Here is an 18718-nt window from a genome sequence, read left to right on the forward strand (position 1 = left end):
ACTATATATAAGCAGGCAGTAAACTTACACACCCATTGATGATGTTACTAGTCCAGGAGTAAAACATTTGCAAGCAAACAATCAAGCTCAGAGAGCACCAAGAACCTCACATTTCAGCCTTGAGTCATTTCAATTCAATTTCTCAATTTTCTGTCTCCACAAAATATTTCACCTGCAGTTCAGCCAGCTCTTGATATTTTGTTTTCAGGAAACTAGGAACAAAATAAGCCCTCTTCCCTTCAAATCAATGTGCAGGATTGCATATAATTTTAGTACCCAAGTGGAAAATCCTACCAGTGTTTTATCATAACAAATTAAATTAAACAAACAAATCTGTTACTCTCTTGTGTTATCACAGCACACACCCCTCCCAACTTGGCCCTACCCAATAATATGGCTGACCTGGGCCTCTTTGTATAAATTTTCAAAATATGCTTGAGCTATACTTTCTCTTTGAAAATGGCTAACTTGGTAATGTGGCATTTACAGAAGTCATAATGCCCACAACTCTACCTGGATCTCCAAAATTAAATATTTTAAAAAGGAATCAAATGATCCAAATCTGAAGGATTACTGCCACAATGGGCAAAGTTTTTGTTATCACATGAAAGTTTATGAGATTTTTACTCGTATTTAAAATTTAGAACCAGTTTGTGCTCATCACCTTGAGGGAAATAGCAGTGCCTGTGTCCTGAAAAGTTTGCTATTGCCTGAGAAGTGACCAGCTTTGTCTTTAATTTGGTTAAGGATCTTGAACATAGTGCAAACTAGGTAGCTTCTTTTTAAAATTTATTTTTATGAATGGGTAAGAGTTACTGCTGCTGAAGAAGGAAAGAAAGAAAGGTCGCTTTAAAAGATAGAGAATTTCCCCTCACAGACATTGCTTATATTTTCTCCTGTACTGAATATAAAATTGATATAATTTCATATTTCCTACTACCATAAAGGTTCAGAAAGGGTCATTTATACCTGCAGAAAATCCCTACACGTTGTTAGGGATTCACCCAGCTGCAGAGCTATATATAAAGTAGCTTAAAATGTATCTAACATTTTAAACTATCTCTGGTAACTTAGCTTCATTAAGCAAGCAATATAGATTGTATCTAGGTTGGTGATTTACTGCTCTCCACCTTCTCACTGGTAATGGGAAGAAAGTGAGAGATTGTATTGCTATGCTGCTTGATATGTATAAAAGCAGAGGGAAAATTTAAATTAAAAGAGGAAGAAGTAAGTCAGAGTATTATTTCTTTTAGCCATTTTAGAGGCAATCGTCTGAGCTGGGAATAGATCTCAAGAGATTAATCTGAAAATAAAAGGTTTGAGGTTTTAAAAGTCTCCCCCCCTTTTTTTTTTAAGCACAGGATCTCTTTTCTCATAACCTCACAGATCTAAGGCTGATCTTCCAAATGCTGATGGTCTAGACCAGTGATGGCTAACCTTTTTGCCATCACATGCCAAAAGTGGGGGGGAGTGTGGGGTAGTCGCACACATGCGTGCCCACACCCATAATTCTATGTGCCCTGCACCCCATGCATGTGCACGTGGCTCCCGTGCGCCCCCCGCTTTTGGCATGTGTTGGCATAGTGGAGCCGGTAGACCTGTTTTTTGCCCTCCCCAGGCCCCAGAGGCTTTCTAGGAGCCTGGGGAGGGTGAAAACAGCATTCCCCCCGAGACCCTCCAGAGGCCAGAAACACCCCTTTTGCCGACTTCCAGGGGGCCCAGAAGGCCCGAAAATCAGTTGGCCAGAGTGCACATGCGTGCTGGAGCTGAGCTAGGGCAATGCTTGCATGCCCACCAATAGGGCTCCACGTGCTACTGTGGCATGAATGCCATAGGTTCACCATCACGGGTCTAGACATTACTGGAAGTTGGTCAGGTTGGCTGTGGCTACTGGGAATTGAAGATTATGCAGTATTTCTGGGAGAATGAAAGATGGAGGATATAATCCAATTTTTCTAAGGCAAAGATATACAGCCTTCTTTTCTTTTTTTGTAGAGCTATTTTCGTACAGAAGTAATCTGCTAGAGGTGGCACTGGTGGGCAGAGCAAGAGACAAAAAGTGGATGTAGACAGAGACATCAAGCGCACACACACACACACTTGTTTTTCTTCCGCTGCAAAGAAAAGGATAAATTGCTTTTGGAAAAGATCTGATCTGACTTGATTACTTACAAAGGGCTTTTGAAATCAGGCCGAAGGCCCCAGGATTCTAAAGCTGTAGATTGCCACTTTTGATTAGAGGCATCACAGTGCTTTGCATATAGAATAAATCAGGTTCCAACCACAGTATTGCTCTGCCCTCCCCTGCAAACATTACGTGGTAGGAAAGTTCTTTTCCTGAATCCTGTTTACAAAAGCTTGCATTCTCTTGCATTAGGCAGCTTCCTAAATTCATATCCTTATTTCTTATGCTCCAGGGTTCTATCCAGGCTCCTTTCCAAATACCGAGAATATAGATTCTGGAGCAAAGCCCTGATGAGACTTGGGTTAAAATGAAGTCCTAGACAAGCACTGAATCTTAATGTTTAAAATAAAATTTAAACGGCGTTGTTTGAAATGTATGGTGGGGTAGAGAGGTAGACAATGCTGGGCTAAGTTTCTTGTGGTAGGCTGTGGCAGGATTCTGAGTCTCAAGTTTCCCAAAATGCCTTGAAATAATAGTGGGCATTCTGGAAAATTAAAATGAGGACAATTTCTGATGCATTTGATTGGAACATTTTTCTTCATAGACAGGAGCTCAGGCTGGACCAGAATATGGACCAGCTTAGATTCATATTTCACTTTGTTCACCCTTTGACTCAAGATGTAATCTGTGTTGACCCTTCATCATTAATTCAACCAAAAATTTGCCTCACTACCCATGGACACTTTCCTATCTGGGTGTGCAATGCCCTGTCGGATAGTAAATTTGATAGATTGCTGGCTGGCTAACATGCTTCCGTGCTTGGGAGCACAAGGATGTCTGAAGACAGAAAACGAAGCTTGACACTTTGGGCCTTTTTCCTATCAAGGACTTTGGAGTGCAGCTGGTAATTTATTTTCATAATAAATGCCTATATATCTTCATAAAAGGCCAGGAAGCAATGGGCATAAAACAGAGGAATATGGCATTGTCCCTCCCTTTCCACCTCGGTTTATCAGTTTCTCTTTTGAAAGATGATACACTTTTTAAAAGGCTTCAAGAAATCATTTGCCAGTGAGGGAGACTGAAACTGGAAAAACAGCCAGGAATTATTTTCAGCAGACTTCAGAAAAGATGCGGAGAGCATGCTAGCAGGAAATGCAAAGGTGGAGGGGTGGGTGGGTTGAGGAGCAAGTCAGCAAGAACAAGTCAGAAGCTTTGAGATACTGCATCTGGATTCTTGTTCTAATTCCAAGCAAGGTTTTATAGTAAAACAAATCAAACTTTAGGATTGCAATAAGCCAAATTTTGACCTAAATATGATCTTTGGAAGGAATGAAGATAGACAGAAGCTCCCTGGCTGGAGTAGGTAAGCCTCAGAAAATGCTGATGTTTGTGAATAGTTTCACACTACTTCATTTTGAGTTCCCGATTCTTTATAGTTATTGTGTTAATTTTCACTTCTGGAACTGTCAAAATTCTGAAGTCATGAGGGAACTGTCTGAACTGGAAATGAAACATGGAGACTACATAGGACCAAAGAAGATCTTCTCACCTCTATTCTACATGAAAGAGGAGAAACAAAACTTCTAGTCCCCATCACCACCTTGCCACTCTGTATTTAAGCACATATTGTATACATTTTCCTTCATTTCCTTTGTGGTGGTGGTGGGGGGAAACACTGATGGTTTCTATCATAGGAAGCTAAGTGGAAAACACCATTCTTCTGCTGCATTGAAAAGCAGTAGACATCTCTCTCAGGCTGTGGTCCATCTTTATAGTCTGAGAGATACAATGGATATAAAATTTTAAACCCCCGTTAAATTTTAGACCCCTGTTAATATGTCATGTTTTTTGAGATGTAAAAAAAAATCAGACCAGGAGAAATCACTTCAGAATTGTTTCCATCTTTAATATGACATATAAGCTACACCATTCAACTGAAAAACAAACTGAACTCTTTTAGGAGGGAAAATAACAATTTAAAAAATGTACAGTAAAGCCCCAATACCTGAGTGGCACTAGTCAATATTATGCTGGTGGGGAGGAAAAGACCATGCAATGCTGGTTAGTTCTTCAACTGAGATCTTCAACTGCTTGTTGTTCTTTTCTTCCTTTCATGTTCTAGCACAGTGTGAGAGTTCAATGGTCCTTCCCTTGTTTTTTAACTGCAGCTCCTGCCATTACTGTTGGCCATATTGATTGATGGATGATGGAATTCAACATACCTGCTTTCTATCTCAATCTAATAAATCCCCTGACCCTACTTTAAAAAAGTCTCTTATGGGTATCATTATCACTGTGGCCCCAATTTTGTATTTCCATTGGCTAAAGAATGAATGCCAGTGAAGGCATCACTGTAAGCGACTGTGACAGGGGTATGCCGCAGTTTAATCTTGCTGTGCCATTTCCAATCTGCCTTTTTCTTTTTGATGTTGATGAATGGGGCCTAGGTAGAAAGGAAAGGTAGAAAGGAAAGAGATTATATATGGGAAAAGACATGCATGCATATATTCTTGCATCTTCATTATAGAGTGTCTCTCAATTTTATGAGGGTAGGCTGAAGTTACAGAAGTAACGCAAATAGGAAGTTATTCTCTAGAAGAAATAGGATAATACCAAGTTGAGGGCAGGCTGTTCATTGCCTAATTCCTTCTCTTCTACCTCATGTTTGATCTTGTAAAAATATAAGAGACCATTCAATTTCTAAGAGCAGCAGAAACACGAGGGAGTCAGCACTGGTAACATCCTGGTGGATTGGTGACTTTTTCTTTGTTGCAGCTACGATCCAGACCACTTCTCTGCCCCTTTTATATGCTGTGGAAATGAAGCTTCCCCAGATGATCTGCTTTCAGGGAACACCATTAAATTCTATCCCTCCTTAGTGTGGCTTATGAAGCTGTCTAGCTTTCACTGACCAACAAAAGCCGTGGTGGCCAGTGGTTAGAATGCAGTACTGCAGGTTACTTCTGCTGACTGCCAGCTGCCAGCAGTTTGGCAGTTCAAATCTCACAGGCTCAATATTGACTCAGCCTTCCATCCTTCCGAGGTCGGTAAAATGAGGACCCAGATTGTTGGAGACAATATGTTGGTTCTGTAAAACTGCTTAAAGAGGGCTGTAACACACTGTGAAGCAATATATAAGTGCTATTGCTATTGCAATATCCTCTTTTTTTCCCCTCCCTCTAATAATCCCAATTTACATTAATCAAATTGTTCTAGAAATTCTTTCCAAGGAAACAATATCTTAAATGAAGTACGATGTTGCTATACTCATTTCATCAGCCAGGATGCATGTGTCTACTCAGTCTTTTGTTTATCTTGTCTCCGGTGGTCTGAAGCCTCCTTGGCTTCTCATGTTCCCTGCTGAAGATATAATCTGAGATCTCCCCCGTGAAGCATTTTCAGGAGCAATATTGTTGTCACATCTAAAAAAGTGTCCTGCCCTTGTGAAATTTCTGGAGAAATGCTGCTTCTCTTGAAAAATTTGCAGAAATAATCTATCACATTTTCCTATCTGTGAATAATTGCAAGTATGGCAGGCTGCCCTTTGTAGCTGTTTTTCACTTTAGCCTAGGACAGGGGTGGGCAAATGTGGCCCTTTTACAACCTATGGACTTCAACAGCCAAGCTGGCTCAAGAATTCTGGGAGTTGAAGTCCACAGGTCATAAAGGGGCCATATTTGCCCACCCCTGGCCTAGGAGAATATAACTTTGTAGTGATATATATTAGTATAGTATAGTATAGTATAGTATAGTATAGTATAGTATAGTATAGTATAGTATAGTATAGTATAGTATAGTATAGTATTATATTTATTATATTATATTATATTATATTATATTCTTTATATTATATTATATTATATTATATCCTGCCTTTTCTTCAAGAGCTCAAAGTGACATAATAAGACTGCTCTTCCATTAGCTGGGCTCAGAGAGAGAACAAATGGCCTCAAAACAGTCAGTGAGCTTCCATCAGGCCCTCAGTTTAGGTCTTGTTGCCAGTCTTGCTGTCTGAACTTGAGCATAGCATGCAGAACAATGACACTTCCCCTCTCTATTTCCCTTCCATGCTTATCCCCCACTCAGTTCAGGAGTGAAATCCAGCAGGTTCTGACAGGTTCTGGAGAACCGGTAGCAGAAATTTTGAGTAGTTTGGAGAACCGGCAAATGTCACCTCCAGTTGGCCCCAGAGTGGGGTGGGAATGGAGATTTTGCAATATCCTTCCCCCAGGAATGGGGAGGGAATGTAGATTTTGCAGTATCCTTCCCCTGCCACGCCCACGAAGACACGCCCACGAAGACACACCACGCCCAAGACATGCCAACAGAACTGGTAGTAAAAAATTTGGATTTCACCACTGACTCAGTTGTTCAGATGGGCAAAGAAGTGTCATGATCTTTGAGAATATCCTTAAAAGAGGGGACGAGGAAGATCCATAGGATAAGCAATAAGAAGCAGTTTAGCAATTTCAGAAGGGACCTTCCCTAGTTTCTTAGGCTGTAAAAGCGAAGGGGAAGAAATGTATTTTCAGGCTTGCAAGATTGATGTTAGCTCCTAGAAGAAATCCAGACAAGAAGCACCAGCCAGGAGTGCTAACACTACATATTTCTTTATTACCTTTTGTTCTTGAGCTAGCTCTGTTGGTACATGAGCACCCATCATCCTGGCAGCACCAACAGTTGCAGTCCTTTCAGTTGACAGCACTGCCACTTTACTGTAGATCTGGCACTTAAGGTACTAAGAGTCTATCTTCTTGTCACAACAGAGGATCTCTGGGAGGCCTCTGGGAGGGGGGGGGAAGCCTTTCCATTATCACTCAAAAGCACACCACTAAATCTGAGTCAAAACACCACAGTACCTCAGGTTACCTATCATTTTTATCAATGCTGGAAGCTCTCCCAACAGATGGTTATTACTTAAATGGGAAAGAAACATAGCTTTCCTCAAGTGGAAGGAATGGAAAGCAAAGATTATAGTGATTTGTCTGGAATCAGCAGGGTTCCTTTCTTTCAGCTGCTGGAACTTTGGTATGCAGAGGGGGGCAAATCACCCTCCAGATATATTCAAGTTCTCAGTCCTGCAACACTCAGAAGAGTGAATTCAATGAGATTGTAGATGCCTTGACATTAATCCTAATATGAAGAAAGGAGCCACTCGTGAGAATGTCACAGCTATCTATTCATGTCTCTGCTGGCACTGGTTTTGATCCTGTTAATACAGTAATATTTGCTGGTAGTTATAAAGACAAGACATCACAATGACTTTTTGCATCAAGGGAACGCAAGTGAGGCTAGCACATTTGTTGATAACAGTTTAATTTAAAAAAAATTGGTCTAAGATGAATCAGAACCAAGGGGCAAGATTGTTCCACGCTGTCAGGTCTGATGGCTGTCGGCTCTGTGTGAGAAAATGAATCTTCTTCATATTTCAGAGGTTTCACTGTTTCCGTTCTACTCCCTATTGATTCTCTCTGAATTATCCTTTTTTGGGCCAAAAGCTTATTAACTGTTTAGAAAACGTACTAACAGGAAGCTCCTCTCTCTTTTTTTAAAGACTTTTGTGTAAACCCGCTTTTATTACTTTTATAAATAACTCAAACCTAATATTCCTTCTTCTTCCTGTTTTTCCCAACACAACAGTCCTGTGAGGCGAGGTAAGGTGGGCTGAGAGAGAGTGACTGGCTCCAAATCAACCAGCTGGTTTTCATGCCCAAGGTGGGACTAGAACTCAGTTTCCTGGTTTCTAGTCTAGTATCTTAACCAAATTGCCTCTCATGCAATCTAAATCAGGGGTCTTCAACCTTGGCCACTTTAAGCCTGGCAGACTTCAACTCCCAGAATTCCCCAGCCAGCGAAGAGTTGAAGTCTGCCAGGCTTAAAGTGGCCAAGGTTGGAGACCCCATCCCAAGCTTAATGTACAGTGAGGTTCAAAAAAGGTATCCCTGGAATCCGTCTGTCTTTTATAACTTCTCACTGCATAAATTGTTTACAGTCTAAAAATGGAAGACACGACCTTCAGCACTAGCTATGAGTAGTGTAAATAACTGAGATAAGGTGTAAAAGCAAAGGATGAGAAAAATGACCTGTCAAACCCCCGGAACAATTAGTCACATGAGAAGACAAGAGGGGTGGTGGAAACGAGCAGCTAACAGAATAGTTGTCTCAATGTTATTTCCTCAAATAATACTTTTCTGCAGCTCTACTGCAATAGAGCCAGAGCTAAAAAATATGGTAAGGTGTATCTTCTCCCCCCCTCCTTTTCACACAATGTAGTGCCTAAGAAAAGACAGATAACTTTTTCCAGAGGTCAAATACTTTTGACCTCTGATTCTTTTTAAAGGTTTTATTTTAAATTCATCCAATGACAGTAAACTGCCCTAGATTTGTAAGTTGCTTATCTCTGATTTATGATATAATGCTTTCTGGAGGGGAGGGGGGGGGTCACTAAGCCTTTCCTTATTTACCTCAGTCTAATTTTACCCAGTGTCCTACTGACATCAATGAGATGTTCAATTAAGCTTGGCTAGGATTGACGGTACTATAGAAGAGTTCATAGCTTCCATCTGCTCTTTTGCAAATTGCACCTGGGGAGATAAGCTATCATAGATCAGTTATGTTTTTCTAAAGGTATTTTTTTCCAGTGAAGAAAGATGTCTTCCCTTATGATTAATGTGCACAGCATCATCACCTCAGTGCAGCTGACAGGAGAAGGTATTTCCAAAGATGAAGTATATGGTTGGGGGAGGGGGAATATGTTGGGGCTTAGGCATGTGATCTTGCCAAAAAGCAGATAAAAAGAAAAACAAGAACACTATTATTTCTCTTATGAATGGTTAAACACATTAGATCATGGTGGTAACAGCTAAAATGTCTTGTTTGGTCAGGGAGGGAATGACAACTACTTTTATAAAAGACTGGGAAAACTTTTATGGACTTTTTGCTGAAAATGGAAATAATTTGGTGATTTCTGGATTCACTAATTAAAAAACGGAGATGCATGTGGGAGAAGGGAACTCTGCTGTATAGTTTTGAATGGGGCATTCACTATATCCATAAATGTGGTAAAAAAGATTGGATGGTCCATCTTTAAATATTTTATTTCCTTTTTATTTTCTCACATTTTATTGTTTTCAATATTTTTCTATCTTTCCTGTTTGTTTTTCTTTTTTTGTGTGTGTGTCTATCTTTTAACTTTGTTAAAATTATTTGATATATATACATATAAAGGCAAAGGTTTCCGCTGTCCAGTTGTGTCTGACTCTAGGGGGTGGTGCCCTTTCTTAGTCGAGGACATTTCCATGGTCATGTGGCTAGCATGACTATACATCAAGGCACACGAGCCATCAAAGTGGTACCTATTTATCTACTCACATTTGCATGCTTTTGAACCGCTAGGCATGCAGGAGCTGGGACAAGAATGGGAGTTCACCCTGTTGCTCATCTTAAGCTCTGAGCCATCACACTCCATCTACCTTTACCTCTATCTCTACCTCTACATCATCTACATCCACATCCATGAATGTACATGTACATCAGGGGTGGGTTCTAATTTTTTTTACTATCGGTTCTGTGGGTGTGGCTTATTTTGTGGGCGTGGCTTGATGGTCATGTGACAATTCTTTAGGATTTAGCAGAGGTACTGGTCTACCAGGCTTTTAACTGCTTGCAGAGCTGTACCAGTCTACTCATTTGTTTTTGGAGAAACCGGTCTACCCATTTGTTTTTGGAGGCACCAGTCTAATCATTCGTTTTTGGAGGCACCGGTCTACTCATTTGTTTTTGGAGGCACCAGTCTACCACCATACTGCCTTTTAACACTGATCAGCTGTAGGGAGGCCCTTTGAAGCCCCGTGGCAAGAGTTTAAACAGTGTTTTTCCTTCTAGCCGATCAGCTGGGACTTGGGAGGCAGCAATAGATTGGGGGTGGGGCCAAATAAAAGGTAAGAATAATGCAGGGGGACGGGGGGCCCCAGCTCCCGAAGAAAGAGAACCGGTTCGGTGACGTCATATCATCACCACTACCGGCTCGGCGGAACCGGGCGAAACCGGGAGGAACCCACCACTGATGTACATGTACATATTTATTTTATTTATTACAATTTGTCAAACAAAAACGAGAACAAGAATAAAAGAAAAAATACAATGACAGGAATGATAGGCACGATTGTGTACTTATGCAGGCCCCCTCTACTGACCACTTAAGTATGAAATAAGGTCCACGGAAGTAAATTTGCAACTGAAACTATGAAAATTTATAGCTGAGAAAACTGGATCAGGTAGAGCATTCCAGACTTTGACAACTCTATTACAGAAATCGTATTTTTTTACAGTCAAGTTTAGAATGATATACATTGAGTTTAAAGTGGTTGTTCACGATTAAAACAAAAAAAAGGTCATTTACAGGTAAAGCATTACATATAATTTTGTATGCAATACCTACATCTGACTGCAAGCGATGCAATTCTAAGTTATCCAAACCAAGAATTTCGAGCCTAGTAGCAAATGGAATTCTATTGTGTACAGAAAAGTGCAAAACTTTTCTCGGGAAATACTTCCAGACCCCCTCGACTGTACTGATGTCAGATATATGGTGGGAACTCCAAACAGTTGAACAATACTCTAAGTTTGGTCTAGCATAAGTTTTATAAGCTCTAATTAGCAGTACAATATTTCCAGAAAAAAAGCTTTGCAAAATTAAATTTACAACTCTTAATGCTGTACACATATACATATTAGACCAGGATGGTAATGCTACAGAGAGACAAACATATGAATCTTACAGTGTGTAGCCCTCACTACACACTGGAGATTTCTAGGCTTTGGAGCAGGTGTTTTACTCAGCCTTACCTGAAGATGCCAGCCTTTGAACCAGAGACATTTGCCTGCAAAGCTTGTGCTATGTCACTGGCATGACCCTTCCCAAGGAAGGATAGGATTCTGGGGGGCATGTAGCTTCTGAGTGGATGAGCAGTAGCTGTTGCTTTCAAAAAATAAAAACAGAGCAAATTAAACAGAGGGTAAGAAGCGAACTGAAATTGTAGAAAGGTAAGAGAGTGAAAAAATGGAAAGGAGTTAAAGCAATGGTTATCAATATGAAATTTAAATTTAAAGTGACAAAATGCTCGAAAGGTTTCTGCACCCTTCCTGCCCTCAAAGCATTAGAGGTGTCCCACAGCATTAGAGATGGGTACCATAGCTTCCCTCCTCTAAAACTTTCCCTTTGGTTTCCTGCCTGAAAAATGCAAGAACATTTTGCATAAAAAGAACTCCTTCTGCAGTATATCTCTTTCCATTTAGAAGATGAAAAGGTGAGAAGTAGTTTTTCTTCTTCTTCTCACTTCTGAAAGCTTCAGCCTTTGACATTAAATATAAAGGAGAACAATCATAAATCCAACAAAAGTGGGCACTGTGAACCTTTGTCTGCTTCACAGTGGGACAGAGAGGCCAGGGTGTAAGGAGCAGGAAAGCAAGAATGGGAAATATGAAAAATGGATAAACAAAATAGGTCAGAGGCAAAACGACCCCCTTAAGTTTTATGTGACGACATGGAATGAAAATGTATAATACATTCTTTAGTGCCCGAAACCCCATCCTCCAAGTCAGGTACAAATAGCATTAGTGTAGCATTCTCTAACAGAGTAGCCCCCATTTGTGCTCGCTTTAATTTGTCAAATACACAGTCAGTATATGAATTCTGTAAATTGGAATTCCATTGAATATATATTCTTGCTTGGTTAAAGGTACCCTATAGCAGTGATGGCTAACCTTTTTGCCATCACATGCTAAAAGTAGGAGTCGTGCAGGGAGGGTCATGTGTGCGTGCCCACACCCATAATTCTATGTGCACCATTCCCTGCGCATGTGCACGCGACCCTCCCACGCTCCCCAACTCCCCACGCTTTTGGCACGTGATTTTGCTGTCCCCAGGCTCCATGGCCTTTCTAGGAGCCTGGGGAGAGCAAAAAATGGGCCTTCTGGGCCTACCAGAAGTTGGCAAATGGGCCGTTTCCGGCCTCCAGAGGGCCTCCAGGGCGGTGGGGAAGGCTGTTTTTGCCCTCCCCAGGCTCTTAGAAAGGCTATGGAGCCTTAGGAGAGCAAAAACCGGGCCTCTCCCCCCCACAGGCCCTCCAGAGGCAGGGAAACAACTTGTTTCCCTACTTCCAGTGGGCCCCGAAGGCCCGAAAATCAGCTGGCCAGAGTGCACATGCGTGTCGGACTGAGCTTGCATGCCCACCGATATGGCTCTGTGTGCCACCTGTGGCACGTGTGCCATTGTTAGCCATCACGGCCCTATAGTAATGATGGTGAACTTTTTGAGTTCAGTATGTCAAAAATTCAGAAAATGGCTAACTTGACTCTATGGTGTGTCTCACATACACCCAAACACATCTAACAAAAGAGAAACAATTCTTTACAAAGAATTTATTCTTTACAAATAAATATTCATTTATTTAAGAAAAATACAGACCAATAGTAGGTATTATATATTACACAGAGAAATATTAAATAATTACAAAAACGAAACATGAATAAAACAAACTCAAACACATGTAAAATAATAATTAAAAAGCAGAGTCACTAAATGAGTTTCATATTAAAACAGCATATTAATCAAACAGAAGGAAAACTGCAGTTATTCCAAAGAATAAAGTGTGAAAAACTGAAAGAAAAGAGAGTGACTTACAACAGAGAAAACAATACAGTATGCCCACTGATAATTGGGCTTAAAATAATACATTATTGTTTGAAATGATTACTTCTAAATAATTCATTATGGTTTGAAATGGTACAATACTTCATCAAATGAACATTTTGCCCCAGTCTCAGGAAAAAAAAAAAGCTATCTGAGGCAGCTATGGGTCACATGAGGCCTTCACTTTGGGAACTTTGCAGCCTTTGAAAAGAGCGGGAAAGTGTGGCCTATTCTTGTGTACTTTTTGGAGACCACAAGAGCACAGCCCTGCCACGTGACTTCCAGCGGGGCTGGAGGCTGCTTGAGAGCACACCACTGGCCTCGACAGCCTCAGAAAACAAAGCAAAAATGGGCATGCCAGTATGTCGCCGAAAATGACATGTGTGTCACCTGTGTCACACATGTCATAGGTTCCCTATCAACATTCTATAATGTGGAGAGCACTAGGTTAGGGAAGGCTCTGACTTAATTTTTATATAAGAACCTTACATGTTTTATGGGTACTTTCACTTAAGATAATCATAGTCACTGTGCTCACACACTGCATTAAGCCATACCTTCCCAATCCAGGTGTCTGAACTCCATTTCTCCCAATTCTCAATAATGGTCATGTAGAATGATGAATTCTGAGTACTGGAGGCAACACGTTGTTAGAGGCCACAGGCTGGAGAAGGCAACATTTAAAGTTTATTAACCTTATTCAAGGTTTATTGTTTAGATACCCACATCATACCACACAATAAGCCATTATTTCCAAGTAGAATGGCCGGAAAAAAAAGCAGAAGGCTAAGGTTAAAACTATACTTTGGCTAGATGGAATGTATGATCTCAGTCTTTCGGTCTGCTTACTTTCACAATGGCAGCAGTGGCACTGATATATGATTTGTGTGTTTGTTTGTCTGTTTGTTTGTTTGTTTATTATACTGTCTATTTTACTATCCAAAGTTGTTGCCATTAGAAATAGAGGTCCTTTTTAAAAAAAAAACAGGCAGGGCTCTAAGACAGTGAATAATTGGTACTGAACATAATGAGATATAAAGATACATAGAATTGGATTGTACAATTAATCTAGATTGGACAGCCCTTCAGACAGTCACTCATGCTTAATCACCTTAAAGCTTGACTATTGTGATGTGCTATACATGGGACTGCCCTTGTAGACCATCTAGATTCTAGAAGTTTTAGCTGGTCCAGAAAACAGTGGCATGAATAGTGATGGGCATGGCTTGGTATGCCCCTGTAAGGCCTATTTTTGCAAGCTACATTGCTTGCCAGTTTGTTCCTGGGTGTGATTCAAAGTCCTGGTCACTCACTTCCTATAAAGCCTTACATGTCACAGGATTCAGCTTCTTGAAGGACCACCTGTCTTCTGTAGAATCTACCTAGCCAGATGGATCTGGCAGGATTAAGACACTGTGGATTCCTTCAATTAAACAATGTCATTTATTGGAACCATAGTGGCATTCAATTCTGAGCAATATATGATATAATCCAGTTCATTTGATCAGCATCAGATTGGAGAATGTCACCAATCTGCTAACTTTCTGTCATTGTTTCATTTAAAATCTATCCCAAGGACAAGCCCCATCATCATGATCACATTTTATCAGGTTTTTTTTTTAAAAAAACATGTCTTCAAAAAGTTTGTTGAAGCACTATGATTATGTGTCATGAGAGAAGAATGGTTTTTTGCAGGAGGTACTTCAAGAAACCATTGTTTGTAGCATGCTTGTCAGATCAATAAAACAAAAGAGAATTGTGCCGGAGAGAATCTGAATCATGAACTAAGAGAAATGAAGCACTGATGCTTCATTTTTGAAGATGAAACCTGCTGAGGATGAAAGAATGTTCCTTAAAGCATGAAAATCTAGTCTGGGATAACTGATTATTGCTGTCAGTGTATGACTCATGAAGACTGGTGTAACATAGTGACTGCTAGTTTTTAGAGAGCATATTTAATACAATGGCCAAGATACTTATCTATGAACTATTGAATTCTTTCCTCAAACATCATGTGTCTTAAGTGAGTTGCATTCAAGGAACACTGGTCCTACCATTGGTCTGAATCAGACAATTGTTTCTGGCTCCCAATGCAAATGTCAGGGAGCACTAGAAGTATTGGAATATGCAGCTGCTACTACCATTGCAGTAGATAACATTCTTAGAGCACCAACATTAAACCTTTATGCCATTTCATATCCCACCAAATATAGTGCTCCAGAAGTGCACAAACTAGGGATAGTAAGATTGATTTACCTTGCAAAATTGTAAGGAACATTGTTGAAATAATCCTCAATGATGTTCTTATAAATTTTAAATATTATCACCATTCGGCAAATGGACAAACAGTACTCTATATGTATTTAGTCAAATATTCACTTTTTTCACTGCTTCATATCGTCTAGGGATGAGATGTGGCCTTACAATCATATCTTCAATCTCCACAGTAGCATAATTTATGCTTGAGCAGCAACACAAACTATACCAATTCCTTTAAAATCTGTAGCTCTTGATAAGGCTGGCATGTTTATTTAGGGTCTTCTCATCCCTTTACTATATATTTCATTTTCTTTCACAGATTCTCTTGTGACCTGAAACATCACATAATCAGTTGAACACCATCTTGCTTTAAAATAAGTAGTGTTGAGTTAACTTTATTTAGTACAAATAGAACATAGTGTGGAAATCACTTTTATGGACGCTCTTTTTCAGTCTCATTGAGCACAGCTAGCACCAGATTTCCATCTGCCTATTGGCTAAGACAATTCATTTAACCTGGTGCTCTGCAGATAAGTTCAATTATTTTGCATCAGTCCCAGCTTAGAGCTATATATGATCTATTAGAGGGGATCTAGTTGAAAAAGACTAAGTCGGGTGAAATTTGAAACAACACATTTGATATTCATCTCAAATCTAACTTTCTCCTTATCCAGTAAAAACTGAAACCTATATAACTCTCTAACGCATAGAAAATGCAAGCAAAAGGGAAGCAGATTATACTTTAGTATGCATCATATATGCATAAATCCACAAGTGGGAGGGAAGGAAAAGTGATAAAATGTGTGTCACAATGTGGAAATGCGAACTACTCCACCCTTTATAAATGTACACACATTACAGTATGGTGCGAAAGAGTACAGCACATTTCATCACTTCTGTATTCTCATGATTAGGAACAGGGAAACAAAGAATCATGAATATTTTGCACAGCTGGCTTCTCCAGCTATGTATCAAGTGCAAAACTTTCTGTAACCTATTTCTAAGCTCATTAGTGACCCATTCTCAATATGTTGCTGTAGAATTGCAAGTTTAGATGCCTGCTTGCCTCCATCTGAGTATAGATGCTTTTATTTTCCTTGGATTCCTTGTTTCTTTGGGGTGTGAATTAATAACTTTCCAATCCATTAGCTGCAAGCCCTTCTTGGATGCCTTTTTTTTTTTTTTGGAATTGCCAACTCTTATCCAGCCTGCCTCCTATTTTACAGATAACTTTCCATGTTTCTAATCATTTTATGCAGAAGGAGATGCCCCACAGCATATCCTGGTTGTTATATAAGGACATAATTTGCAGTTTGCTCACTCCGAAACAATTTAATGAAGAACATCTTTCAAACCTCCTTCTGCTTCTCAGATAGCTCTGTTGTCAATTATAATTAGGGCAACAACAAGTTTAGTGGCCTAATAAAGATTAATAGAATTTTATGGTTGTAGGCAGACTGGAGCCCACTGCCTCAGATGAAATGCATTTTAGTCCATTTAGAAACCCATGCCGCAATCAGTCTGTTAGCTTATGTGCAGAATAAGATTCCTAATATTTTTTCTTCTAACAAACTAACATGGTGATACTTCCCTCTCTTCAAATACACCCCAGTATGAACCCTGAAGGGTTCAGCCTTTACATGTCTCCTCCCTCCAATCGGTACTCAAACCAACCACAGGATGGCACCTCTGTTCTGCTAAAACACCTTTGAGGATCAGTTGATCTGATTTGGTATGCAGGCAGCCACTTTGCACACAATCTTTTTTTAATGACTGCTTTTTTGATGCTACTTTAAACACAGTGATGCACTCCTCGATACCAGAGAGCAGTCCCCATCAGTGAGAAGGAAAAACAGCTACAGTAGCCTCAGCAAATTATTTCCAGTCAGTGTCCCTGCATATTGATAGAATAGGGCCAGCCTAAACACATCTCACTGTAGATCTTTAATATTCATATCAAGGAAGGAGAAAAAAGAGCAGTGTAAAGCTTCAGAGAAGAGGGCACAAACAATGTTGTTAGCTATGCAGTTCCACCATCAGTCATATAGCTGCTGTTGATAGAGCCATAGCTCAAAGGTCGGGTCCATGTTTTGTGTTAGAAGATCATAAATTTTCCAGCATCTTCAAACACAATTTGGAACAGCACCTCTAAAATGACTGCCAGGCAATATGGTGCTGGCCAAGGGTCCAACAAAAGGCTACGTCTTGTATTATAGAAACAAATTGCATTTCAGAAAGTCAGAGGTAAAATAGTGAGAAATATACTTGTCCTACCACCAAAATCAAGAACTTGGAAAATTTGACGTCTCCAAATTGCACACTCCTCACTCCCTGAATGGTAGTTGTGTTTTGGGAAGCCGTTTCCACCTTTCTGAAATGCAAGTCTTCATTTCAGCCAGGATTAAGCCAAGGAATCTTGTACTCAGATTTGAATGCAACTTTCACTGTCACTTCTCTTGAACCAATCTAAAATATTATAGCTATCCTTTCATATTCATATTTATATAATTTTGTAATAGGTAGTTGCCACTTAGAAAACAAGGTGCAGCATATCAGAGAGAAAAATCTATACCAGTGATGGTTAACCTTTTTGCCATCATGTGCCAGGAGTGGGGGAGGTTTGTGCACGCACATGCGTGCCCACATCCATAATTCTATGCGCCCCACCCCATGCATGCATGCACGACCATCCTCCCCTCTGCTCCTGGCACGCAATGGCCCAGTAGGCCCATTTTTCTTTCTCACCTGGCTCCAGATCCTCTCTATGTGTCTGGGGAGGGCGGAAACAGCCTTCCCCACCCCGTCAGAGACCCTCTGGAGGCCCAAAACGGCCCATTTCCCAACTTCCGGTTGGACAGGAAGTGATGTTTTTTGTTGTCCCCAGCCTCCAGACATTCCTAGAGAAGCTCTGGAGGCTGGGACAGCAAAAAACATCACTTCCTGCCCAACCAGAAGTTGGGAAACAGGCCATTTTGGGCCTCTGGAGGGCCTCCGAGGGGATGTGGAAGGCTGTTTTTGCCCTCCCCAGATGCATAGAGAGGATCTGGAGCCAGGTGAAAAAGAAATATGGGCCTTCCCCACCCACCCCCCCAGGCCCTCTGGAGGCAGGAAACAGCCTTTTCCCCTACTTCTGGCGGGCCCAGAAGGCCCGAAAATCAGCTGGCTGGTGCGTGCATGTGCACCAGAGCTGAGCTGGTGTGCCAGGCGACATGGCTCCACATGCTGCCTGTGGCACCCGTGCCATAGGTTCACCATTGCGGGTCTATACCAAAGACACATATACATTTTTAAAGGTATAAAATTCATTTTATTAGGTGAAAGCTATCGGCAAAAACTGTGTTCAGTGAGCAAAACTGAAAAGAAATATGTGTACTCTATGCCTGAAAAAATATTCACACAAAATACATACTCATTTTAGAACGTGCTTGATTAAAAAGCAAGCAAACTGTTATGAAAATAATAGCATCTGTATCAAGACAAACACTGGTAAATTTGCACATCCTTATTCAACCACAGAATCTTCTTTCATTGTCAGATCTCAGACTCAGAATATAGAAAGCATTTTTGAGGATGGTTTCCCCAGAAAGGAACTGAAAGCATTTCCCAAATCAGTAAATCCCAGAAACATATAACATAGT

At 40.5% G+C, this 18718-nt stretch overlaps 1 long non-coding RNA gene across 1 annotated transcript; it reads right to left on the bottom strand.

Moving 5' to 3' along the window:
- Window positions 1–4057: 4057 nt before the first annotated feature.
- LOC148112786 (uncharacterized) lies at window positions 4058–13787 on the bottom strand. Its single transcript, XR_015728795.1, has 3 exons — window positions 13379–13787; window positions 10976–11108; window positions 4058–4571 (listed from the first exon to the last, which is right to left on the bottom strand). It is a non-coding gene; the product is annotated as an uncharacterized LOC148112786 (long non-coding RNA).
- Between the last annotated feature and the right edge of the window lie 4931 nt (window positions 13788–18718).

Source organism: Pantherophis guttatus, chromosome 7 (genome assembly GCF_059756535.1).
Source record: "Pantherophis guttatus breed Tessera chromosome 7, ASM5975653v1, whole genome shotgun sequence".
Classification (NCBI taxonomy): Eukaryota; Metazoa; Chordata; class Lepidosauria; order Squamata; family Colubridae; genus Pantherophis; species Pantherophis guttatus.